At 28.9% G+C, this 26990-nt stretch overlaps 1 pseudogene; it reads right to left on the bottom strand.

The window, feature by feature from the left end:
- Positions 1 to 636: 636 nt before the first annotated feature.
- On the bottom strand, positions 637 to 2034 carry LOC149516525 (uncharacterized; annotated as a pseudogene).
- Positions 2035 to 26990: the final 24956 nt, after the last annotated feature.

Genomic DNA, 26990 nt, shown 5'->3' with positions numbered 1-26990 from the left:
GGTGTCGAAAAAGAAGTTGATGGAAAACCATGGTATCATGATATTCTTCAATATATAAAAAGTTAACAATACCAAGAGCATGCAATAAAAAATGATAAAAAGATCATTAGAAGGTTGGCTATGAGTTTCTTTCTTGATGGAGATGTTTTTTACAAAAAAAGCCAAGATAAGGTACTTTTAAGATGTGTAAATGTAGTTGAAGGAAAACAAATTATTGAAAAATACATGATGGGGTTTGGGGGGGCACATACGAATTATCACATAATGGCTAGATAAATTAAGGGTGCTGGCTATTATTGGTTGGCAATGAAAAGTGACTATATTGATTATGTCAGAAGATGTCTTAAGTGTCAGATTTATGCTGACAGGATTTATGCTCTTCCATTAGCTTTGTAAGTTTTACCACCTCTATGGCTATTTTCTATAAGGCATAGATGTCATCAGTCCCATTACCCCGAAAGCTTCAAATGGGCATAGATTTATCTTTGTGGTAATTGATTATTTCAAAAAATAGGTAAAAGTTGCATCTTATGCTAGCATGACCCAATCGGTGGTATGCAAGTTCATAAAAGAGATAATATATAGATATAAGATTCTAAAAAGGATTATTAAGACTTTATAAATAAAGCCAACAATTCATGAAATGCCCTTTTTAATTATCAAGCATAAAGACCAAAGTTGCAAATATTCCAATATATGAGACCAATGGACTAGATCAAACAACCAGGCTTTTGAGGTACAAATAATGTTACCAGCATAAAAGCTTCTTTTGGTTGAAGGTGGAACCTTAGTGCAAAGCTGAACCTGCCGACTTTGTTTTCCTAATAAAATAGAAATAATGGTATGAAATTATGATCATAAAAAGAACATTTCTCTTTAGTAATTAAGTTAAAGGGTATATGCATCACTATAATATTTTACTCTAAATACATATGAGAGTACCACAAGAAAAACTCTTTAGTCCTCTCCAATCAGTCTTAGGGCAAAGGGTACATAAGTTAGTAAATACTTTAATATTTTACAACAAATATACTGGCAACTACCACAATGCACTCTCTAGTTCTCTTCAATATATTAATCCAAGTACATAGACATGCAATTAAAGGCTGCTTCTCAGTGCAAGTTTGGCTTGATTTAGGTTGCTGGCAATGGTAAATAAGAAATAGTTCCAATTTTTAGCACTTTTTGAATGAAATGGCCTCTTCGGCAAGACTTTTGTGCTTGCAAGAGAAAGCTTGGGGCAATATTGCACTGGTAACTATAAATGCAAATCAAACCAGTGATAAAAAAGTTCAAGAGACAAAAGCATACATTTACCAAGCAAGCAACAAGTCAAAATCATGGCTTATGTCATTAAGAATTCAAAGAACAATGAGTATACGAGCATTTTCTTTCTTGTATAGCTGCTTAAGCCAATCACTTGCTTTGTTCTCAACCTCCTGAAAATCCTTCAATTTTGACTGCAATAAATCATCCAACTTTAGTAAGGAAATCAATAAAACTGTGCACACCTTAACTAAAGGTACATTGCTGGTTCCTCAACATTCCACTAACAACCTAGCTATTAGGTAAGAGGACGGCATGAAAGTAAGGAAAGCTAAAAGATTACCTACCTCATACAACTGTCTCCATCGAAATGAAACTTTCTTGAGCTTCATCCTCTCAATTACAAGAGTCATATTCTTATGGCCAAACTACAGCTCATAGAAATTCTTCCAAAGTTTATCAGTTACTGGAGTAAGATCCCTTCCTTAGAATAATCAATCAATCCCTTTTAAAATTATACATATAATTAAAGCCAAATGCCAATTCTTGCACAAACTATGCAAATCAACTTAGTTTTGTACTCTTTTCCATGTGCAATAATTAATCCACTGTACATAGGGTAGAATACGCTCAAGAAGATGTGAATCTATCTCACCGACATACCCAAGGTATCTTACGTTATCTATCGCCGTCCTAACACAAAAGGTCTACCAGTGAAGGAGGTTTCCTTATATTCGCTATGTTCCTCCATCTCTTCTCCAAATACATATTACTTTAGGAAAAACCAAAAAAAAAAAAAAGAATGCAATATAGTTAATTTCTATTGTTATGTCATAGTTCTATCAATTTTTAGTTGTTACAAATGGTTAGTCTTGGATTTGTAGATAAAAATCAATCAATTAAAATTATGATCTTATTAGTTGTAAAAAAAATTCAACAATTAGCTCATTTAACACTTCCAGGAATAATCAACCGAGTCTAACATTCTTTAAAACTACAATATTCTATCTTTCAACATTTAAAAGATTTTTTTTTTAAAGAAGAAAGAAAATTATTTCCTCTTTTTCTTTATCCATCAAAAAATACATTATATAACATAACAAATAATTAATCTAAACAAAATTGAAAACCTAAACAACTATATGACACCATATTGAAATCATTGAAAAAGGAATTAAAATTAATAAAAAAAAGGTTTATAACATCAATTAAATAATAAATTGGATTAAAATTTAAGGAAAATAGAGCTGACCGATTGATTTCGAAGGAGAAAGGGATTTAATGAATCGAAAGTTGGAGAAGTGATCGATCAACGAATTTTGATGCTAATCTCAATTCAGATGAAGTAAACTTTCTTTACGCCCGATGAAAAGAGATTCTGGTTCTATGCTAACATGCACCGACTTATCATGTCTAGGCAGGCTATTCTACCAAAATTCATTTATTTCCAAGATCATCTTCGCTATCGTGCGCTAGGGTGCACGTTAATTTATTAATTTATAATAAATTAATAAATTAATAATATAATATAATTATATAAAATGATTTGAATAGAAAGAACATATATTAACGTGACATAATTATTTCATATAACTTTTTTTAAAAATTTATATTTAATGTATGTCAATTATCAAATATTAAATATTGATAGCAAATCAAATTATGATTTTTTTAATAAAAAATTAAAACAATTTTTGTGTATTTGTTTTAAAAGTTTTGTAAGAATTATATTTATTTTTTAATTAATTATCATAATTTGATTCATTGATAATATATTAAAAAAGTTTCAAATAAAAAAATAATGGTATTAATACATGTTTTAAGTTAACACCGTGGTATTAATACATGTTTTAAGTTAACATCGTGTTTGAATTTAAAATAGTAAAAGAATAAGTTTAAACATCCTATTTTTTTTAGAACTTTAAAAGTGTTTTAAAAAAATTTGAATTGAATAATTTTTTAAAGACTTAAAGTAAGATGCATTTATTTTCATATTCATGATTGAACCTTAATCAAGTTGAGTTAGAGACAATATTTGCTTTTAGGTCTTGCAAGACCAATTGGTTCTCAAATTTGCTTTCGAGTTTTTTTTATGGTACCTCAAGGTTTACTTTCATGCTTGGAATTTATTTTGAGTTTAAAAATTATTAGTTGGATTTGAAATTGACAAATTAAGTTTTAATTTTTTTTGGTAAAAATTTTTTTTGAAGTATATAGATTGTTCAGTTCTTCAGGTCAAAACAAGATGTGTTATACTTGACAGCTTAAGATAGGTGACTGTAAGTCCTACATTCGAGACAACTCTAATAAGTGACCACTGACAAGACTCGAACCTAAGATTTTTTTGTCAAGATGAATGAACTTAATCAATTGAATCAATCACTTACTGATAATTAAGTTTCAATCTCAAATTTAGCTTTAAACCTAAGAAAAATTGGATTACCCATTTTTTTTATTTCTTTTAATTTTTGTTTCATTATTCTTTTGATTAATTTTTAATATCAATCTGAAAAATATTTTAAAAAAAAGGAAAAAAAGCCTTCCAAAATGTGCCAAAAGTTTTGAACATTTTAAAAAGTTCGTGAATTTGGAATCAAGAAAAATAATCAGCTTTGGGAAGGCTTGAAGGCAAAGAAAATAAAAGGAAAATCAAAATCAAAATTGGATCCAATTTTTCAAATATTTTGTTATGATGAAACCTTAGAGTTTTTTTGATTAAATAAAAAAAGTATCCTAAAAAAAAAAAACCTATAGAACAACCATAGGGAGAAGTACAAAATCATCTTTCAATAAGCAAAAACCATAAAATAAAATAAATTTTGATCCTATCCAATATTAAAACCACTATCTCCATTGATTTTAAAAACACTATCCAATGGTTAAATTTAGTCCACATCACTTTTTTTATTATTTTTATTAAAATATTGAGTTTTACTAAAACTTATTTTTCATTAAAACTATTTCTCTTTTTACTCTCTATATATCTAATTATTTGATATTCTAATAGTAAAAATTTTTAATTTCACAAGCGAGATTAAGATAATTATACTTATTTTATTTTTTTAAAATTAATTTTTTTAAATGTATAAATGATATGTATTATCATCTTAATCTCACTTATAAAGTTAAAAATTTATATTGTTAATATATTTAATAATTTCTCGTGTATATATATATATATATATTGGAGTTTTTGCAATTGTGAAACTTTAAATGAAAAAGGCTTGCTATATATCTCCTTAGTTTAATTGAACTTAAACTTAAAGAAGCAAGTGCTAGACTATAGCATGAGAAGCATTAATTCTTACGACTAAAGCCTTGAAGGACTTGTCCAAAAAAAAAAAAACATATCTTGTAGATAGGTTGGTTTAATTAAAATCCAGCAAAACTCATAATTTAGTTTTAATTATTCATTAATTTCCATTTTTACCTTTTTCACGTATCTTTCATTTTCTCTTATTAACCCACTTGATCCTTCAATTTCTCTCATCTTCTCTATCTATCACCAACTCATACTTTAATCCTTTAATCTCTTACTAATCACCCGATCCAATCCTTCAATCTCTCTCACGCTCCCCTCTCCACTTGCCACTCAACTCCATTTTTCTTTTTTTTTTTTCTCAACAATTACAAAACAAAATCTCCAAGGAATGCCCAGTAAAAGCAACCCAAGGCAGCAACATTCTCTAGCAATCTTAGATGCAAAAAATTACAAGTAATATGATCTCTTTTGGAATTTTTTGCAAGTTTTCATGCTAATTTTAAAGATGATCAAAAGGATTTTGGGATTAAAAAGATTAGTGTTTTCCGTTAGGCTAGATTTTATTGGATAACTTTTATTTATTTTTATTTTTATATTTAATGTTAAATAAAAAAAACTCTTGTACTATATTTTTTTTGTCATTTTGGTATCTAAAGAAATAAAACTTTCATTTTAATACTTAAATTTTCATTCGTCAAGTATTTTAATACTTCAAACTATTATCATTATTTAAATTACTTAGGTAATATTAATATCCAACAAAATAATTGCACGTAACATAAATGTCAATTATAGTTATATCATCAATTTTTAACATTAGCATTTAAATAAAAATTCAAATTTTTTTTTTAAAGTATATGTCTTAATTCGAAATAAAAAAAATGAAAAAATAAAAAAAATGAAAGGAAAAGAATCAGGGAGAGAGAAAAAAAAAAGGAAACAAAAGGAGAAAATGGGGGAATGTGAAGGCAAAGGTGACAACGTTGGTAGCTTAATGCCAGATTGGGGCCAATCGGTGACGATCTACTTCGAATCTATCGACTCAACTCATTTATGATGGATCAATGTTGTTTTGCTGGGCCGGGGTAGATCGGCCTCAATTCGACCTTAGGCCGATCATTGACATTATCCATTCCCCCTCTCTCTCCCTAATCTTTTACTTTTATTTTTTATTTATTTTTCATTTTTTATTTTTTTAAAAAATTATTTTTTTAATTTTTAAAATTTTTTGCTGACATGGTAATACTTAACGTGATGATAACTAAACATTTGTGATACGTGGTGCACTTTTATTAGATATTCATATCACATTAGTCATTTAACTGATAATAACAGTGTGATGTATTAAAAGTGCTTCATTAAGTGAAAATTAAAATACTAAAATTAAAATTTTTTATTTTTAGTGCTAAAGTAATAGAATATGTCAATTTATATATTAACCCTTATATTTATTTTTTATTATCTTTATGATGGCTTGATGGGAGAAAGATGAACATTAGATAATTGTATAAGATTATTTTCTACAATATTTCTTGTGTTTTGGTTTTTCTTTTTTTCTTAGTTGTCATACTTTAACTGCTTAAAAATTTTCTTTCATTGATTTTGATCTTTTTTGACTACTTTTTCTAGTAGGTTTAAGGATTTCTATATAGGAATTTGAGTATTTTAGCAAAATTTGAAAAATAAATTATTGAGTAAGGATTATAAATTGATTATGGGTATTTTGAATTGTTATGTGTTTAAAACCTTAAAGAATAAAAATTTTGGATATTTTAAATTATTGTGGATTTATAATGTTCTAAAATAATAATTTACATATTTTGAATTGATTTGGGTATTTTGCAGAAAAATAAAAAGATTTTGCAAACTTGTTAATAGTGCATTTAGATGGAGAATTTTGAAATTTTGAAGAAATTTGGAATGAATGCATTTTAAAATGCTAGCATTTGCAATTATTTTGTTTGAACAAGTATTTCTTAAAAAAAATAATCTATTGCAATTAGATAAGATAAAAATAATTTTAAAAAAATAATAATGATATTAAAGATAAAAAATATATATGCAAAATAAAATATGCAATATGGAAATCTTTATATTTGTAAATATATATTATTAATAGTATAAAAAACTAAAAATACATATTAGAGTTAAATAAAATTATATTTATTTTCTTAATTTTGTATTTTATGTTGGATCATTTGTAGTAAAGAGAGAGAGGGTTAGAAGGAATTTTAAAGAACTATTTATTTATTTGGAATTTCAAGCACCTTAAATTTTTTATTACAATTTCACCTGAATATTAAAATTCTCTCTTTCTTTCTCTCTCTCTCTTTCTCCAAACAAATAAATTCATTTTTTATTTGTTTAAATTAAAAGAGTGAGTAAATATTTTTTTTATTTGGCACATTAAGCTTCTAACCTTAAAGTCAAATAGAAAATATAATAAAGCTAAATAGAAAATATAATAAATCCTAAACTAAAAAAGTAATATATATATATGTATATATAATCAAATCAAATGCAAAATATAATAAAGCCTAAAATAAACATAATGAAACAATAATTATTTAGAAAATATTTCCTAAAAGAAATTTTTTTCAAAAGTTAACATTTTAATTTTTTTCTAAATTTTCTTAAATAAAAATAACTATAGATTCTTATGAAAAGTGTTGGGCGGATCTAAAATTTATTTTTATTTGGATATATTTATTATTAAATATAAAATAACAAAATATTAAAAATACAATAAAGCCTAAACTTTCACAAAATAGCACAAAAAACCTAAAACAAAAATACAAAAGCATTATATTAAATTTTTTTAATTTCAATATATTTATAATATTTAACATGTAGATTAAAAATTTTATTATTATTTTTATGTTAAAAACAATCATAAATATAAAAAAGAATAATAAAAAATGTTTAATGAAGATACTTGACCCCAATGAAGTGGGGCCAAATTCTAGTTATTATTATTAGGCTCTTTCTAAACTAAAATAATTATTTCATTTCACTTTGACATATATTTTTTAATCTTTTTACAATCAATTTTAATGCTTTGTAATTAGCTAGAGTCTTAATTAATTCAATATTGTATTCATGATGGATTCCAATTGTAATTTGTAAATGTTGGACTATATTTTTATGTTTAAGGTTGAACAATATTTGTCCTTAGAATTAAATAAACCCCCCCATTTACCCATGATTTTAGTTTAGTTATTTAGAATTGATTTAACTTGAAAATTTCTAGTTCCTGCTAAAATAGTCTATTTATTTTAAACAAATTAAAAATGAAACATAATTTTCATTTTCAAATTATCTCCTTAAAAAAAATTTAAAAATCAATCAAATGAATATATAAGACTTTTTTTAAGAAATTAAAAGTACAATCATAATCAACTTCAATAGTCATAAATAAGAAATATTGAATAATCAATAAAAAAATTATAATATAACTAAAATAAATTAGAATATAAAATTGAATCAAATGCATACAGTGACACTCGAATTTAGAACTTCAAGGTTGTAAAATCTCTTGCTTACCACTAAACCAATCTTTCATTGACATACAAGATATAATTATGATAAAAATACATTAAGAAAAATGTAGATAGATGCATTATAGTAAACTTACTAATATTTGAATTATTCACAAATACGAGTCCCAAAGATAATTAATAAGCATTGGTAATTACCAGACTATTCATATTCAATTAAGTACAAAACAATAATATATTTGTTTTGATTTTGTGCTTATGATTTATTTATGATATTGATTTATTTATGATATTTTGATTAATATGTCATTTTGCACACACTCTGTATATGCACTTATATGTATAAGCTCTAGACCCAGGCTCCATCCTTTTAGAAGAAAGTGAAGTAGTTACACTCTCTTGAGGTGATAACTTCTACATTTGCTAGTGAAACACTTCCACTCAGATTGAACCCTTTGCATTAATAGCCTGTAATGGGCAAAGATCGGGGAGCCGTACTAGTCTATAATAGATAATGATGTAAGAAAATAGTCTAGGAACCTTTAGACGTATAAATCCTAACCTAGCATGTCATGAACCCTAAAGATCCAGCCTAGGATAGAGCCATGCCATCCTTGTCAAGAAAATTATCAAAACTTAGGACATTATATATATTCTATTGTTTTGTTGTATGGTTGTTATATTGTTTGTTTGTTTTGAATTATTGAATCATTTTATTTTCTTTGATTTTGTTGCTTGCTTCATATAAGCAATATATGTTAGTCATCAATAAAAAAGAAGGAAAAAAAATAATTTTAAATTTGAATCTTTCACTTTTTCGTTTGATCTTTTATATATATTTTTAACATGTTTAAAAAAAAAGAAAAGAATAATGAGATAGTATATACACCCCATCCCATACATCCTCATAGATAGTACATGCACCCTATCTAATGCACATCATAATAAGATAATACATGCATTGCATCCTATTCTCATCAGTAAATAGTACATGCATCTCATTTCATGCACATATTGATAAATGCACATGCCTTCTATGCACATCTTAATAGGTAGTGCACACACTTAATTTCATTATATATTTTAAGATAGTATCAGTTTCATTAGGTTGATATAACACAAGTATTGCATTTCATGTAGAAATATCACATGCATTTGATAGTGTAGCACATTTTAGCCTTTGTTATAGGATTGTTCTTAATGTATAAACTTGAAACTTTTGGGAATAATGGAAAACTTTTGAATTTTCTATGAATGGACGTCTTTATTTACATGGTGTGCCTAAAAATGTTTGTGAGAAAGAATGATGGTTGTAAATAATATTTTCACCATACTTTTAAGGTGGAAGAAATGTCTTTAAATAACCTGACTTGAATATAGGAGGGAATTTGAGCTTATCCTCAATAATAATAAATTTTGACTTGTATATCATGCATCATTTGTTTGAATTCATTATTTTTCATACTAGCTAAGGATAAAGAATGATGATTGTATAAATAATTTTGTTAAACCTTTAAAGCAAAAAAAATGATTCGTAATAAAGTCCCACATAAATAGTTTTCAATATCAAAAAATAAAAAATAGGTCTTTTCAAAATGAAATATACAATTTTTCTAGTGAGAATCTCAAAGTAATTGGTGAATAATTATAAAAAAAATCCTCATCCAATGCCACTAAATTTTTCCTTAACCACTCTTATGTTGCAATTTTTTGAATAATTTTACTCACCAATTATAATTCTTTAAGGGATATGAATTTCCACTTGTGAACCTTATTGTCATTTGATATATTGAAACCATAGTTTTTTCTTGGGCAATGAACAAAAGAAAACTCATTTTGAATTTTGAAAACCAAGCAAGACACTCTTTCAAATTTTAAATTGCTAATTCAATGTGTATCAAATCTTGCCAATATGATTCAAAAAATGCCTGAACTTTCTTTCTCAAGTAACCATTATTTCATATCTTAAGGTACATTAACTAAAAGAAACAAACTTCTTTCTTGCCTAAGACAATTTGTTCCATGCTTTAATACCTTTTTCCTCATTTTTCCAAAATGATAGACAATTTGGAACCAAAATGAGTCTTTTATGAACTGTGCAACCAAATTTAAGACATCCCATATGACTTCATAAAAGCCTTGAGTAGGAAGACAAGATGGGGCTTCTATCTATTTCTTCAAATATATTGCTCTTTTAACCAAGTAATCATGTTTGAAATGATGAACAACCATCTTTCTCTATCTTTCATTTATAAAAAAAATTATCCACTTACTACCCTTTTGAGCTTATTAAATTTATTATTCTCAAAATGAACCCTAGTCAACGATCACTTTGGGGGGCAAAATAAGAATATCTTCAAAAGCCCAACTTCAAGAAAAGTGTCTGATATTGAGAATATCTAACAAGCACTTCAGAAATGAGGGTCCGAAGTAAAAAAAAGTGAATGACATTTTAGGAAAATAGAATTCAAGAAATTGATTGCTAAAAATAAAGTCAAATGTCACAAAAAAACAGAGAGATAGAGATGAAAAAAAAGGAATGAAGAGAAAAATGGTTATGACATCATGCATTTAGGAAATTTAAACAAATCTTGACAAATTCAAAGCTTTGGAAAAGGGATGAAAAAGCCTAAAATAAAAAAATAATAAACAAAAAAAAACTGTTGAAATGAAAATCTTTTTTTGACATCATTTTTCTAAAGAGAACTACTCTTCAATTTAAGTTTTATACCTGAAATGATAAATGACCATCTTTCATTATCCTTTCATGAATGTATAAATTTATCCATTGTTATCCATTTAAGCCTGATTGAATTTTTTCAAAATAAACCATAATTTACCCTCCACACTAGGGGACAAAAAAGAAACACATTTAGGGTTTAAGAATGGGGATGCTCAAATGGAATCCCATGTGATAAGGGCAAAATCCCAATATAAAAGTTCACAAAAGTTTTAAATCCATTCAATGAAAGAATGCAAAAAAACAAAAAAACAAAAAAAAAACAAAATATGAAAGAAAAAAGGAAAAAAAAAAGAAAAAATGAATGGGTAAAAAGCAAAAAAGAGAGTGCTTCCTTTGAATGCAAAAATGATCCTTGGTTTTTAATACCCTTTAATACTATTTTTTAGGCCCTTCTATCCTTTTCTTTGATAACCTTGAACCTTAACATATATTATAACATTTGAAAAGTCCATATTGGATCAAGTATGAAGGCTTAAAATTGAAGAGTTTCTCTTAGAAAAATGATCATGAATCTTTTGAGTCCCCATTTATTACACCATTTCTTGTTTGGACCGTTAACCCCATTTGAAAAAAATTATTTTTCTTTTTTTGATTAGTTTTGAATTTTTTAAGTGCATGGTGTGTTAATCGAAAAAGAAAAAGTAAAAAAAAAAGAGGAGAAAAGAAAGATAGATACATGGCTTTTCATCTAAAGAATTCTTCGATTGGTGCCTCATTTCGAAGATATGGCTTTGAGAATGCATTATTTCCACACTTGAATTGACTTTTAATCCACAAATGTAACAGCAGTGTACACCCTATGAATCGTCTTTTTTTATTCTATCAATAGAAATTCAATGACCTAATGGTTCAACTAAGACTACTGGCACATGATTAATTGCTTGGGTTTTACTTTGCTTGAAAAAGTTTGCCACCATTATCTCGATGTAGCCCATGATCTTTTGGAAGATCACTATGCCATACAATGCCAAAGCAAACACAACCATGCCTTGATCATCATCTAGATGCTCTTAAACAAAATTCCAGATGAAGTTCCAATGAATACTGAGATGTTCAAATTTAGGCTTTACAAAAGAATCTATGGTTCCACTTTAACCTCCATAAGCTTGGCCAACTTTTTGTGATAACCTGATTTCAGCTTTTTAGTAAACACTTTTATCCAGACCCTATAGTTTTTTCCCAAGCAAAATCAAATATTCCTCAATGGTTAGCACTAAATATTCCTAATTAAAAATGAAGCATCATAGCGGGGGTCCCAAACCTATATATTTGTCTGGACCAACTATTCCTTGATCACTATTGAAATGAAGGGATGTAATCTATCCATACTTCTTGTAAAAGCTTTCTTTTCTTTCTTCACTTAACTGACCCTAGATGACAGCTAAGTCTTCTAAATTACTCTGTGTGAGATCCAAATGCATCTTCTTGAGTAACTCATACACATAACTAGTAAGCAAACAATCTTCATTCTGTTACTAGGTTTCTTTTAACCAGAATGTACTTCATTATATGATTCATATAAGACATTGATGGAGATGAGCAAATCTGTAGTTTTACAAGATCCTTGAAGAACTTCTCATGAGAAAGATGTCCTTGAGAAAATATCTCGATGCAGAACTATATGATATGTTTTAAATTTCAAATTGTTTTAGAAAAAAGATGTCTTAGGAATCTTAGATTTTTTAGCTTCCAATTTCAAATTTTCAATTAATTTGGCGGACTTTGGTGGCTGAAATCCACACTGCCAAGTTAAGCAAAGGTGTTAGGCAACTATGGCGGTGGTGCTTTCGGTGCATTTAATGCATAGTGACTTTTGGCCAAAATGACCTAAAAAGGGAAAAAAAAAAAGAAAAATAATAACAATAATAATAATAAATAAGAAAAATTGGATGTTTATGGGCCATGGCATGGAGAAGCTTAGCCAAACCTCCTAAGATTACATCAATGGTGGATTTTGTTATGGCTTGATCTCTATTGCTTCAAAACACAACTATTGATTAGTTGGTTGAATTTTTGGATCAAGCTTGGTGTTAAGGAGGCAAACATCTTTGGAGGAAGCTATTTTCTCTTGAAAAATATTACTTAAACCAAAACAATAAGGAAACATGGCAAGGAAATTCATGGAAATGATCATAGAAATGTATGGAGGATAAGGTAGAAATATACCTCCCAAAAGCTTCCCAAAATTTTTCTTTTTTTCCCTTGCTTTACTTCTCTTTTTCATGCTACTTCCTTGGCTGCCTCCCCCTCTTTTCTTAGCCCAAAATGATGAATATAAAGGCTATGCAAATGCATGATAGCTTTTGATAAAAAATACATCCAAAGGCCACTAGCTCTCCTTCAAGTTTCCAAACAATCACCTTTCACCTTTAGATCAAGGTCTTTGAAAGATTAATGGTTCATGATGAATCCAGCACAAAATGAGGTTTTTGGTATAGCTAGAATAACGTAAAAGTCCATTTTGCCCTTTTTTTAAGTTTTCTCCTTTTTATGAGATTTTCTTAAAAAGACATGATCCCTTTCCTTATTTTTGTGATTTCAATGTGCCAAAAAGTCATCAAATAATATGAAAACATGATCTAAATGTTTTCGTGAAAAAATGACCTTAAGAAAGTTAAATTATGAAAATAACCCTAAAGAGCATTTTAGTAATTTCACACCTTTCAAGATACGATATAGGTTTTTAATGCGTCAAAAATCATAAAATAATTTCAAAACATAATCTAGAGTGTTTCGTGAAAAACCAACCTCTGAAAGTCAAATGACAAAAATATTCCTACAGGGCATTTTAGTAATTTTAAACCTTTCGAGGTGTGATCAAGGCTTTTAATATATCAAAAATCATAAAATGATATCAAATTATGATCTAGAGCATTTCACAAAAAACCAACCTCAAAAAGGTAAAATTATGAAAATACCCCTAAAGGGCATTGTAGTTATTTCACACCTCTTAAGGTACGAACAAAGTTTTTAATGTACCAATAATCATCAAATAACGTTTAAATATAATTTGAAAGTTTTCACTAAAAATTAACTTCAAGAAGATCAAATTATAAAAATATCCTTAGAAGGTATTTTGGTCATTTTACCCTTCTTGAAGCGTGATCAAAGTTTTTAGTGCATTAAAATCACAAATTCCAACCAAAAGCGTTGTTAATCCCATTAGTTATGAATTTTGAGGAATGACCCAAGTTTGATTCGGTTCGATGGATTTTGATCGAGTTTGACCAAATTTGACAAAATTTAATTAAATTTGACCAAGTTTGACCCTAAGGCATTTGGGTCAAATTGGTTTCAAAATTGACTTTGAAAACTGTCAATATTAAAAAAATGTTAGATTTGAATTGAGTTGGATTTTAAAAGCCTCACAACTAGCTAGATTTTGATAAAATAAAATTAAATGTCTACAAAAGTCAAAAGGATACTTGTTTTTTGGCAACAGACAAGATGGCTTTATCATCCATTTCAGCATAAAGCACATTTTGATGAATGAAATTAAATTATAGAGCCACTATTCGTGTAATGTGAAAAGTAATGTATTCATGAATGAACATTTTATACTCTTTTATAAGAAAATTGAATACTATATTAAATGATATAATTTAAATACCCTAATTTGTAAGTGGTTTAAGACTTTCAAATTTATATTTCATGCAGTTGTGATACTTGCTAAGTGAGATATTATTTAAACATTAAAAAATGATAGTTTCATATAATATTATTTTATATATATATATTTGAACGAGTTCAGATGCTTATTAATGTAATTAATTAATTAACATGCAATTTATTTTATTTATTAACTCATGTATATATATTTAGTTTGAAAAATTAAAATAAAAGAAATTAAATTAAATATCAAATAAAATCAATTAAATCCAACAATTATTGATAGCATATAATTAAAACTTTTGACCTGACTTTCAAAAGTCCCTAGCAGAGTTGCCAAACTATTGCAATGTATTAGTTCAAAGACTTGAGTGCTAGGCATAACAATTTAAAAGTTATTGTGAAAAACATGAGGGGTCGCCACTAATCATTTTTTAAGGGTGTGATTGGCTACCTAAAAATTTTATCTTTTTAATAAAACAATAAATCAAGTTGAAAACTTTATTAAAAAGATAATTTTAGTTTACAAAAATAAGATCAAGTTCAGGAATCGGTTAATGTAAGGAAGGATTAGCACCCCTACAATGCCAATAAAAGCGGTACCAATTAATTATGCGTTATTTGTAATTTTAGATAAAAATGGTTTTTAATATGAAATTTAATTATAATTCCCTTTGTTTATAAGAAATAACATTAGGTTTTTTTTTAAATATTTTATTGATAAATATTGAGAAAATCTTCAAATTAAAGAAATACCCTTGAATTCCCCGTTATAAAGGCAAAATTAAAAAATAGTCATTCTATTTAAGATTTATCATAACATTCCTTCAAAAAATAGTAAAATAACATTATTTGTAAATGATAATTATTGACAACTCTCTAACATCTAGGCAAAATATCAATCAATTATATTTCATAAAATGCTATTTTAATTTTTTTTTAATTTTAAGAAAACTTTTTATATGGCAAAAAAAATGGAATGTTAACAACCATAACTAAAGCAAACACATATGTATGCATCATAGATGAAGACATTAATTTAAAGACAAAACATACGCAAAATAATGATTAAGTGTGAATTTAAAAACCAAGATTTCAAATACAAAGAAATTACATGGACTCTCTAACATCTAAGCAGAGTTTGGATGTGAATATTTAAAAATCTCATCCAATTATTATTAGTTAATAGGTATTTTCATAACCAAAATTTTAGCAAAACAAATTTATTTTTTTAAGCCATCGAAATGTACAAAAATCCTTAATAAAATAAAATTTCCTAAATACCCCAACGTCTAGGCAGCATTCGGGAGCAAATTACTTTACAAAAGTTTTTCATGCAAATTCTTATAAATTTAAAATGAGGTTGAGTTTTTAGGTAAGTTTGGGTTTAAAATTTAAGAATTTACGAGCCTCTTTAAAAGTCTCTAATATCTAAGTAAACTTTTGGAGCAAGCTCATTTTTTATATATTTTTTAAATGAATAAAATATATTAAACATAGATTTAGGTATGAAATATTAAATTTAAACAAGCATTGGGAATCCGAACAATGAAGAAATTAACAATGCATAAGATTAAGCTTGCAATTAAATTTAAAAACCATAAACAAATTGCATGGGTATAATTAAAACCAGATACATAAAAAAATAAAATTTGTTTAAGTTGTAGAAATGTATGCAAATTCTTAATGAAATAAAATTTCCTAAATACCCTAACATTTATGCAGCATTCAGGAACAAATTACTCCATCAAAGGCTTTTATACAAATTTTGAAAAGAGTTTGAGATTGTGAATAGGTAGATCTGGATTCAAATTTTAAGAATTTATGAACCTCTCTAAAAGTCTCTAATATCTAACAGACTTTTGGACAAACTTTTAGAGCAAGTTTATTTTTTATAGTTATTCAAAAAATTAATTAAAATTCTTTATATAACTAATTATACTTTTTAGCACAAAATTATCAGTATTAGTAAAAATCTTTGAAATGTAAATAGCAATTAAGATACATAAAATGTATTCAAAGAACATAAACCAATCAGTTTAAAAGCTAATAAATGCACAAAAGAATTCGACATTCAAAACCTTAGCATAATCCAAAAATAAACATGATTATCATGCTAAAATGAATATTACTACTTAAAGGTCTAATCCTTTAATCAAAACATTTTTTATTATATTCTTTAGAACATCTAATAACCATTATGCTAAAGATTGACCCACCCTTACAACCATCATACCAAAAAAAACCATAAGAGAGCTAAGCATCAAGATAATGATGGGACTATGTGATAAGTGTAATAGTTTCCCTCATCCAAAACTGATTCATGCACTGATGAAGTAGATAAAAATATAAATAACCAAGCAAAACAAAGTTAAAGATGGGACAACCTAGTTCACGTGAAGCATGCACTACCTATAGCCTATTTTCAGCTTTTATTCCTTGTGTTTTCCTACATCTAGAATTTATTGTTCATGCACTGGTTAAGTAAGCAAAGTCATACAAAGAAAGTCAAGCAAAACAAAAATAAAGAGGGAACATTCACGTGAAGCTTGCTCTATACATGGACCATTTCAACTTTTTATTTTTTATATAGTCTAATACAAGAATAGACCAAAGGCAAGACCCCATGTAAAGAAAAAGATCAAAAGATAAAAAAAACTTGAAGCTTTAATGTGTATAAGACCCCACTACGTGAAACTAGGGACTAGAAGTGAAAGGAAACTAAAACTTTTAAACCTTTTTTCCCCTTCTAACAGCTTATCTCTTTAACTTCGAAATCATTTTCTGTTGAAGCATTCTTCCCAGTCAAATGAGGGGCTATATTTATATAAAAAAAATAATCCAACCCATGATTACCTGTGGAAAATTCGGTAGCACGGTTTGGCTACTCCAAGCTAATTTCCCTATCTTCATTTGTCTTAGCTTAAGCTAACTATAGGCTAGATATGAATGATGGAAAAAAAAGATAGGAGGATTTATGGCATGGACCGAACAATTACTGCCAGAAAGAGAAGTAGTAGTTGTTTGGCAACAATAGAATAAACAATGATTTTCCAACCAGTTTGAAAAAAAAATGAAACAAAAACATATAACAAATAAGGCTTGAAATTTTATCAATAAATACACCAAACACGAGGCATGAAAGGAATAAATAAAAACACTTGCAAAAAAGATCATAGCAGGTGCAAAAATAGTGTAAAACACATGATATAATTGGAAAAACTAAACCTTGGTATAAGCTGTCTCACCTCTTGAATTTTTTTGTTTACAACTTTTTTTTTATGCTCTCTCTTTTTCTTTTTATTTTTTTCAGATGTTTCCTCTCTTTTTTTTAGATGCCTCTCTTTTCATCCCCTTGTTCTAACTGTTTCCCTCTAGCCAATACGTAATCGACTAAGCCTCCAAGATCAAGATCCTAATCTTGATCAATGAGGGCCCATAGATGAAATCTCATCAAAGGGCTAAAGTTTTTCTTTTTTTATTTTTTCAAGGAGCCACCTTCGTCAAAAGGTGGCAAAAGATCCAATGGCCTACATTGAACACTGGAAAGGTTAAATTTTTATGCTCTTAAACCTATGAAAAAGGCCATTTTACCCTTAGTACAAAATTTTGGTATTATGATCATTTTCTTAGAAATCAATGTTCCCATGGTTATTTTTGGGATTTTCAAGCACCAAAAATCATAAAATATTATGGAATTGAGATCTAAAAATTTTTGTGAAATTCCAAGCTCGATAAAGCCAAATTACGAAAATACCCCTATAAGGTTATTTTCGTAATATCACACTTTTCGGGTACTACTGTGGCTTTGAACTCACCAAAAATCATGAAATATTATAAAATTTAAATTTGAAAAGTTTCACAAAAATTTGAGTTCAAAAAAGTAAAATTATGAAAATACCCTAATGAGGGTATTTTGGTAATTTCATCCTTTTTGAGGTACCATCGTGATTTTAAATACACCAAAATTTATGAAATATTATCAAATTAATATTTGAGAAGTTTCACAAAAATTTAAGCTTGAGAAGATCAAATTATGAAAATACCCCCATAAGGGTATTTTGGTAATTTTACCTTTTTTGGGGCACTATGAAAATTTGAGTGTTTTGAAAAAAATCTCAAATTCAATTTTAAACCATTTTGATTTCAATTAGATTTAAATTTTTAGAATTAATCTGGGCTCTCATACATTTTGATCAAGTTTTGTGCAATTTTGACTTTGTTTGATCAGATATGATCCAAGTTGACTTTGAGTTTCTAAATAGGTGAATTTGTGAGCTCTTTATGGGTCATAAATGGTCCTTCTAAATGGCCTTGGCCCATGTTTGTAAATGAGCCCTGTGTCAATCATGTTGAAAAAAAAGTCTTGAACAAAATTTGATGTTTACACCAACCATTAAGGAATACTCAATTTTGCTCGAGATAGAACTACAGTGTCTGGATAAAAGTGTTTACCCAAAAGCTGAAATCAAGTTATGACAACAAGTTGGCCTAGCTTATGGAGGTTGAAGTGGAAACCATAGATTCTTTCATAAATCCTAAAGGTGAACGTCTCGGTATTCGTTAAAACTTTCTCTACAATTTTGTTTAAGAGCATTTAGGTGATGATCAAGGCATGGCTATGTTTGCTTTAGCATTGTATGGCATGATGATCTTTCCAAAGATCTTGGGCTACATTGAGCTAATGGTGGTGGAATTTTTTGAGCAAATTGAAACCCAAGCAATTAATCATACACTAGTGGTCCTAGTTGAAACCATCAAGTCATTGAATTTTTGTCGACAGAATGAAAAGGGACAATTCATAAGGTTTGCACTACTATTACATATGTGGATTAAAAGTCATTTCAAGTGTGGAAAGAATGCATTCTGAAAGCCATATCATTAAAAAAAGGCACTAATCAAAGAATTCTATAAAAGGTAATGGTTGACATTAAAGACTAAAGAAGAACGGGTTCTATTCTTGTGAAACCTTATTGCGGATGAAATAAAATGGATAGCACCATGGATGCCCTATGTGCCCATGTTGTATCAAGAAAGAAATGAATCATGGATACCACTGTTTGGACTATGGGGTGTGGTAAGTTATGCTTCATTGATGGTATTGAGGCAATTCAATACAACGCAGTTTGTTTTTATCACTTATGACCTGGTTCAAGTAGAGTTCACGTATGGGGAGTCCAATCCACTAAGAACATCAGAGTGGTTGATTCAAGCATGGAAGAAAATGCAAAGTTAGGGCCTTTAATCAACAAACTCACTCTTGATTACCAGATTTGGAAAGTGAAGCAACTCAAATACATAGTGCTCCTTCCTAATGATGACTCACATCAATCGACTAACATTTTGACAAAAATGCAATTATCAGAAGTTGAGCTTGTCAGGAAAGAATTAGAAGCTAAAATCGAGGAAATAAAAGGAGAAAATTTGAAATTTTATGAGAAGATAGGACAATTGAAATACAAAATTAAAGTACAAGGGAATAGATTGGATAAGGTCATAAAAGAACGGCATGTGGCCAATAATGATTTGAAAGATCTATACCAAGAAAATAAGAGATTACAAGTCCAATTCAAGACTGAAAAAGTCATCAAGTCTTATCTTAGTTAGCAACATGAAATGGATAAGCTTGAGAGGAAATAAACCAAGAAAAAGTCAAAGCTCAAGAAAAGCAAGAAAAGGTCACTAGAATTTCTTAAGAATGTCAAAATTGGGAAAGATTATACTCTATAGTTTCAACAAGATTAGTTGAATGCCAAAAAGAAAAGGTTGAAGGCTATGCTTGCCAAAAAGAGTAAAAAGCACTTTGAAATACTAAATGAAAAAAAATCACTTTACTAGGTGATCTAAGGGTTGGAGCTACAATTGTAAGACCATAAGAACCATATTTTAGCAATAATAAATGAATGGCAGAGAAGGGAAAAAGATTAGATCTGCACATGTGATTTGGAAAGAGTTATTTGCATAAGATGGAGAGCATAAAGCTTAAGGAGGCAACAGTAAATATAGCACCTGACCAGTCAGGTTTGCAAGGCAGTGAAAAAGGTATGAGAAATGGTTTAAAAGGTAGATGCATTTAGAAGAGAAGTCAATCTAGTAGGAGAATATAGATAGCCTTGTAAACTTTCTAGATGAAGCCAAGGATCATTATGAGCAAGTCAAATGCTTTTATAGGTATAATTCTAGGATAATAAGTCTCATGTAACAAAAGTTGTATGGAATCAATAAAAATTTCTAGTGTTGAAATTCGTCCAAGAGCAAATATCTACCATTTGCATTCATGTATCATGTGCATTATTTTTGTTTTAATTACCATATTTATTAAAAATCACAAAAAAAGTGAAAAATAAAATTTTCAACATATGACATTCTAATTTTTGAAAATTTGTGATAAAAAATGTTCAAGAATAGCTCGTACATCAAAAATTTTAACTCAACCTACTCATCATTCATATAACACTAGGGCTTAAACAAGAATAATAGAACAGGAACAGGCCAGTCGATTTGAGAGGATTGAAAAAGTTTAAAAGGAATTAAAATAGGATCTTAGTAAAATAATGGCCATGCTCAAGAATCTTGACAAAGGAAAAGTGATGAAAGAAAATCCCAGCTTTCAAGAGCAAATGCCAGACATGGTGGATCCTGTATACCCTTCATGATTTGATCCACGACTAACCTAACCTTATCAAAGAGCTAGAGTACAAATCTTTACTCCTGAAGGATATTTCTATCCTTATCCAGGAATGAGATCTATACCTATTCTAAGATAGTTTTAAAATTTCGCTAATCTTATCATGGTAGAAAAACCACTTGAGCCAATCTTGATTCGTAACTTGGATGATCCCAAAGAGAGAGAAAAGCTAGGGATGAGACATTTAAGAAAGTGAAAGATACTAGTGCCGTGTAGAAGATGAAATTATTAGAAGAAAGACTTGGGGTTGTAGAGGGAATTGATTTTTATGGCTCCACGGACGAAGTCAAGCTTTGTTTAGTTCCAGATGTGGTCATTCCACCTAAATTTAAGGTCCCTAAATTTAAAAAATATAATGGTACAAAATATCCAATGACTCATGTCACCATGTATTTTCATAAGATGATGGCACATGCTCATGGTAAGAAGCTATTGATGCATGTATTAAAGACAACCTTACAGGTTCTGCAACCAGCTGGTATGTTTAACTAGACAGAACTCATATTCATTTATGGCAAACACTCATGAAAACATTCTTTACACAATATCGACATGTTATAAATCTAGCACCAGATCATCTATCTCTATAGAGCATGGAAAAAAAAGCAACATAAAACTTTAAAGAGTAGCATAGAGATAGAGAGATGTGGTTGTACAAGTATAACCTTCCTTCACTGAGAAAAAGACAATTATCCTATTTGTAAACACCTAGAAAAACACCTTATTATAAAAGACTAATAGGCAATGCAACTAAGAACTTTGCACCTTATTATGATGAAAAGTCGATCTTAAAACCAGAAAAGCTCATCTCTCGACAATAGTGACAATTAAAATTTTTGGCCTTTTTTCATACCAAAATGACAAAGCAATACCATAAAAATACAATTATGACATTGTAGTCAATCTAGATGTTGCAAACATAATAGGTATAGTAGGTATGACCCAAAATGGGTGATGTTATACCCTAGAACGCTAGAAAAAGCTAGGAAAGAAAAAGTAAAGGTTGGGGAAGAAAAGGGAAATAAAAGTAATCTTGTGACAATCCCTAATAAAGATTGTCAGAAGCCAATCTTTGAAAATGAAGCTTGTGAATTTTTAAAACTAATAAAACATAGTGAGTATAGCAAGGTAGAATAGTTGAACAAGTTGCTAGTTAGAATTTTGCTATTGTCATTGTTATTAAGCTTAAAGTTGCACTTTAATGCCTTATTGAAGGTGTTCAATCAAGTAAATGTGTCCTCTAATGTATCTATTAAGTATATGGAATAGCTTATTGGTAATCTAGCAATTTCAAACTACATCTCTTTTAGTGATGAAGAGATTCCTTTTGAAGGTCAAAAAAGTACCAAGGCTCTCTACATTATTGTAAAATGCAAGAGTCACATAATGACTAAGGTTCTGATCAACAATGGCACATCAATCAATGTTATGCCCATAACTACTTTGGCAAATTTCTTGTTGATGGATTTTACATAAAGCCTACTTATATAGTAATTTTAGCCTTTGATAGGACCCAAAGAGAGGTGCTGAGGGATATCAAAATGCTGTTGTAAATTGGCCTTTGCATTTTCAATATGAAATTCCAAGTTATGGATATCTCTCCCTTATAAAGTTACCGTTGGGTAGGCCATGGATTCATATGGTAGGTGTTGTTCCATCTTCATTGCATCAAATGTCATATTCATTATTAATGAAAAGCTTACATGTGTGGCAGGAAAAAAAGATTTATTGGTAACCTAATCAATAAATACTCATTATGTAGAAAGGGTAGATAAAGCCCCAAAGTGCTTTTATAGATTTTTTTAGTTTGCTAATGCAACATATGTAGCTGAAAGATCTAAATTATATTTATCACACCTATCTATGACTACTAAAATGATTGTTAAGCAGCTTATCAAGATGGAATGGCAACCTGGAGCCAAACTTAGGAAGAATCTACAAGAAATCACAAAGCCTCCAATAATACATGATAAGAAAGATAGACTCAGCTTGGGTTATAAACTGACAAAAGGAAACAAAATGAAAATCATGAATAAGAAAAAAGAAAAAACAATGGCTAATCTTAGGGGATATGAGCCAAAGTCAAAGTTGATGGTCATTCTTTATCTCTATGATTCTTTTCGTTTAGGAGGTTGTATTTACCTAGATTCATTTAAAATCTCAAATGTGGAGTTGATTGAAACTTTTACTAACCTAGCCATTTAGATGGTAGATAGGGAAAAAAAAAAGAGTTAGGATGAAGAGCTATTTGTGCATTTTGGCCCTTCGAATTTTGAACTAGATAATTGAAAAGTCATGGAATTGCCTATTGTCTTTAAAACTTTTAAAAAGTAATTTATTGTGAAACTTTAAATCCCTATTTGCTCTCTATGAGCATTATGAGATCTTTTGTAGTGTATTTGTGTTTGTCATTTTAATAAAAGACTTAGAAGATGCATTTGCATTTTTTCTATTTGTTTTTATTTTCATTTATTTGATTCATTTCTTTTTTCTTTCTACCTTAATCATTTTCTTGCCATTCCACTTTTGTATGCCAATATTCTCTTCATTCACCCCTTGCAGTGTCTCAAATAATGAACATGAAAATAACCATGATAATAATCTCAGATTTGGTTTTGAAAACATAATTCATGTTGATGAACTTGATAATGAAAAAAAATTAGATAATTACACATTGCCTCTTGATTTGTTGAAATTAATAGAACATGAAGATAAGCTAATTAAGCCCTACCAAAAAATTACCAAATTATTGAATTTAGGGGATGATAAAAGTAGAAGAGAGGTTAAAATTGGTATGTATTTTTCACCAACTGATAAGCAAAGGCTAGAAGAACTATTTTGAGAATATGTAAATGTGTTCACATGGTCTTACCAGGATATGCTAGGATTCAGTACTGATATTGTATAGCATAAATTACCTTTGAAATTAGATTGTAAACTAGTACAGCAAAACCTAAGGTGCATGAACCCAGAGATACTATTGAAGATTAAAAAAAGGTGAAAAAATGCCATGATGCTAATTTTTAGAGGTGGAAAATTATCCTGAATGGGTAGCCGATATAATGCTTGTTCCCAAGAAGTATGAAAAGGTTAGAATGTGTGTCCATTATCGTGATCTAAATAGGGCAAGTCCTAACAATAATTTTTCTCTACCTATATCGATACCCTAATGGATAACACTATTGGGCATTCTACATTTTCCTTTATGGGTGGCTTCTCAGGCTACAATCAGATTAAGCTGGTTCAAAAGGATATGGGGAAAACAACATTTATGACCATGTGAGGGACATTCTGTTACAAAGTCATGCCTTTTGGATTGAAAAATATTAGTGCTACTTATCAAAAAATGATGGTGACTTTCTTTTATGACATGATACATAAAGTGATAGAAGTGTATGTGGATGATATGATTGTAAAATTTCATAAAAGAGAAGATCATGTAGTCAATCTCAAAAAGTTGTTTGATAGATTGAAAAGATTTCAACTAAAGTTAAATCTTGTAAAATCTACATTTGATGCTAAATCAAAAAAATTATTGGGCTTTGTGGTTAGTGAAAGGGGAATACAAGTGGATTCGAGTAAAATATGTACTATTCAAAATTTATCCCCTCCTCTTAACTCAAAAGAAATGTGAGGCTTTATGGGAATATTGAACTATATTGCTTGTTTCATCTTTCAACTCACCGACAAGTGTGATCCCATTTTCAAGCTTCTTAGAAAACATGATCCAAGAGAATGGAATGATGAATGCCAAAAAAATTTTGACAAAGTCAAGGAATACTTGTCAAATCCACTCGTGTTGGCGCCATTAGTTATAGAAAAACCTTTGATTCTATACTTAACCATGCATGAAAATTAATAGGATGTGTATTGGGGCAAAAAGATGAAACCAACAAGAAAGAATGAGCAATCTACTACTTGAGCAAAATGTTCATTTGCCATTAGAGAAGCTATGTTATACACTAGCTTGGATAGCTCAAAGGCTCAAGCAATATATACTTTATCACACTATATAGCTTATAGCAAAGTTAGATCCTACCAAGTATATCTTTAAAAAGCCTTCATTAATAGGGAGAATAGCATGATAGCAAGTTATACTTTCAGAGTATGATATTGTCTATATAACTCAAAAGGTTATTAAAAGGAGTACAATAGTCGAGTTCCTTACCGATCGTGTGGCTGAAGATTATAAACCAATGAAGCTTGATTTTTCTGATGAAGATGTGATAGTCATTGAAGAAAATAAACTTGTCAAGAAGTCTTGAAGGATGTATTTTAATGGAGCTATTAATGCTTTGGGTCATGGTATTGGAGCAATTTTAACATCTCCTAATGAATACTATTATCTGATCACAGCTAGATTAAATTTCAACTGCATAAATAATGTGGCTAAATACGAGCTTGTGTTATGGGTTTGCAAGCAGTAATTGAAAGAAAAATAAAAAAGTTGGATATGTTTGGAGATTCAACACTAGTCATCTGTTAGTTACGAGGTGAATAAGAAATAAGAGATTCGAAATTGATCTGATACCATAAATACATCTTCAAGTTAGTCAAGTAATTTAAAGAAGTTCAATTCAAGCATCTGTTTAAAAAAAAGAACCAGATTGTTGATGCACTATCTTCTTGGGTTGCAATGATCAAAATAGATGCAAATACTAAGATCCGACCCATCAAGTTAGACGTGAAAGATGTACCAACACATTGCTCAGGTATCAAAGAAGAAGTGGATGGAAAGCTATAGTATCATAATATTCTTCAATTTATCAAAAGTCAACAATACTTGGAGCATGTAATAGAAAATGATAAAAGGATCATCAAAAGGTTATCTATGAGTTTCTTTCTTGATGGAGATGTTTTTTACAAAAAAGTCGAGATTAGGTACTTCTAAGATGTGTAGATGTAATTAAAGTAAAAAAAAATTACTGAAAAAATACATGATGGGGTTTGTAAGGGCACATGTGAATTGTCACATAATGGCTAAACAAATTATGAGGGTTGGCTATATTGCTTGACAATGAAAAGTGATTATATTGATTATACCAAAAGATGTCATAAGTGTTAGATTTATGTTGACAAGATTTATGCTCCTCCATTAGCTTTACATGTTTTAGCACCTTTATGGCTATTTTCTATATAGGGCATAGATGTTATTGGTCCCATGACCCCGAAAGCTTCAAATAGGCATAGAGTTATCTTTGTGATAATTGATTATTTCACAAAATGGGTAAAAGCTACATTGTATCCTAGCGTGACCCAATTGGTGGTATACATGTTCATAAAGAAGGAGACAATATACAGATATAGGCTTTTAAAGATGATTATTTCTGATAATGCCAAAAACTTGAATAGAAAAGTGATGAAAGAAGTGTGCACTTAGTTCAAGATTCATCATCATAATTCAGCACCATATTGTTTGAAGATGAATGGAGTAGTAAAAGTTGCAAATAAAAATATTAAGAGTATCCTAGAAAATATGACTGATACTTACAAAGATTGGCATAAGAAATTACTTTTTGCTTTGCATGCTTACATAACATTAATCAAAATCTCTATAGGGGCCACTTTATTTTTGTTGGTTTATGGAATGAAAGCTGTATTGCCAGTTAAAGTGAAAATTTTCTCATTAAAAATTTTAATGGAAGTAGAGCTAGAGAATGGGTTTATAATCAGTATGAACTGTTAAACCTCATTAAAGAGAAAAGACTTATAGCACTTTACCATGGCCAACTGTATCAGAAGAGGATGATGAGAGCACATGATAAGAAAATTCACCTTCATCACTTTTGAGAAGGGGATTTAGTGCTGAAAAGGATGTTTCTAAATCAATATGAAATTGAAAAGGTTTATTTGTGGTGAAAAAATTTTTTTTCTAATGGAGCATTGATTTAGGCAAAAATTGACGAAAATGATTTGCCTAATTCA

The sequence above is a fragment of the Durio zibethinus genome, chromosome 10, assembly GCF_047325235.1.
Source record: "Durio zibethinus cultivar Kanyao isolate XHJ-2024 chromosome 10, ASM4732523v1, whole genome shotgun sequence".
Classification (NCBI taxonomy): domain Eukaryota; kingdom Viridiplantae; phylum Streptophyta; class Magnoliopsida; order Malvales; family Malvaceae; genus Durio; species Durio zibethinus.
This window is presented reverse-complemented; position numbering and strand designations above follow the sequence as displayed.